The sequence below is a fragment of the Silene latifolia genome, chromosome 6, assembly GCF_048544455.1.
Source record: "Silene latifolia isolate original U9 population chromosome 6, ASM4854445v1, whole genome shotgun sequence".
NCBI classification, from domain to species: domain Eukaryota; kingdom Viridiplantae; phylum Streptophyta; class Magnoliopsida; order Caryophyllales; family Caryophyllaceae; genus Silene; species Silene latifolia.
This window is the reverse complement of record NC_133531.1, coordinates 106,323,996-106,325,771: the sequence shown is the minus strand read 5'-3', so window position 1 is coordinate 106,325,771 and position 1,776 is coordinate 106,323,996. Positions and strand designations below refer to the sequence as shown.

Here is a 1,776-nt window from a genome sequence, read left to right as displayed (position 1 = left end):
CTCGATCGAGTAGGAAAACTACTTGATCGAACAGTTCCATCTTCCTGTTCACTCGATCGAGTAGAAAAACCACTCGATCGAGTGCTTTGACCATTAAAAGTGCTCGATCGACCTCCAGAAACTAGTCGATCGAGTACTTTCTTAGCCGTCAGCTTATTTTATTCGCAAGAACACTGTTCACCATCAGTTACAGCTCTCCTCGGGTCTGATTTTTGTAATTCCGGTCCCTCATAAGAACGACCGCTTCTCAGATTTATCAAGTTTACCGTCTCGTGTGGATTCTTCTCATTTTGAGTCGGTAATTGACCCTGCTTTCTTGAGGATTGATTCATAGCTAGTTGGGCAACTTGAGTTTCAAGTGCCTTTATGGACGCATCTTTCTGTTGATCACTCAGCTGAAACTGCTTTCTAAAAGCTTGCAACATAGACTTAAGCTCACCAATTTCACTCACCCCACCGGAAGAGGATGCACCATGGTTAGGAGGAGTAAAGGAAGGAGGCTTTTGAAAGCCTTGTTGATTCTTGTGTGGAGGAACATAAGGCTGCTGCTAGTGCGGAGGAGGAGTAGGATTAAGCACATTTTGACTAGTCCACCTCAAATTGGAATGGACTGCCCCTTGATTATTTTAATAGGAACCTCCTCCTTACCTATATTGCTGAAAGGTAAGGACATGTTCCTTTTCTATAAGACAACCAACAGCAGTGTGGCCATCATTACTCCCACATCTCTCATAAGAAACAGCCTCTCCTTTAGTAAGAACATGGACCGTCTGAGGCTCCCCAGCAGCTTGTAACTCCAACTTGTCAAATCTAGCATTCATGGTCTCCAGCTGAGCCAAAACCTGCTTATCAACTGCATGAACTGTTCTAATCCCATCCCTCGGGTTACCATACTCAGCACTGTGATTAGCCATCTCTTCAAATAAGAGACCATCCCTTATCGTCATCTGTATTCTCCTGGAATCTTCCACTAGATGCCGCATCAAGTATGGCTCTTTGGTCGTCATACAACCCATTATAGAACTGATTAGCTAGAAACCATGGGTCAAAACCATGGTGAGGGATAGACCTCACCAACTTCTTGAATCGCGACCATGACTCATAGAAACTTTCACCGGGAGCCTGTCTGAAACTAGTAATCTTGGCCCTCAGCAGATTGGTGCGTTGTGGAGGGAAGTATCTCTTTGATAAATGCAAGAGCAAGAGACTCCCAATCAGAACCCCAAAGCACTTTGTGCGGTCCAAGTCAGTCAGCCACTCCCTGGCTGAATCAGCTAAAGAGAAAGGAAATAGAACTTCCTTAATCTTGTCTTGAGTTACCCCCTTAGTGGCGGCGATAGTAGAACAGTAATCGGTAAAGGTCTCCATATGCTTCCTCGGATCCTCACCTGCCACACCTCTATAGATATTCCTCTCCACCAGATTGATATAAGAGGGACGGATGTCGAATGTATTCCCATCATCAGTCTGGAGATTGAAACCCTTCGGAATAGAGGATGCTTTAGGCACTGAATGACTGGAAAGCTTTGGCATCATTACTGTAGGAATCAGACTGTCTTCCGCAAAAAAAGAATGATCTAGCTCTGGCTCGAAAGTACTCAAGTCTTCCTTTCGTGATTTTCTAAGCAGACGGAGTCTATGCCTGAATAATCTCTCTGGCTCTGAATCAGCTGAAACTAATTCAAACCTGTCTGACCTGGGCATAAACAACACTGAAAGAAAATAATAAGAACGGCCTCAAGGAATAGAAATTCCCTGAGACGGATAAAATAAACG

General features: G+C 44.3%; 1 non-coding gene across 1 annotated transcript; it reads left to right on the top strand.

Annotated features, from left to right (window-relative positions):
- The first annotated feature begins 1,048 nt into the window (after positions 1-1,048).
- On the top strand, positions 1,049-1,155 carry LOC141588844 (small nucleolar RNA R71). The gene has a single exon (XR_012519813.1). It is a non-coding gene; the product is annotated as a small nucleolar RNA R71 (small nucleolar RNA).
- Positions 1,156-1,776: the final 621 nt, after the last annotated feature.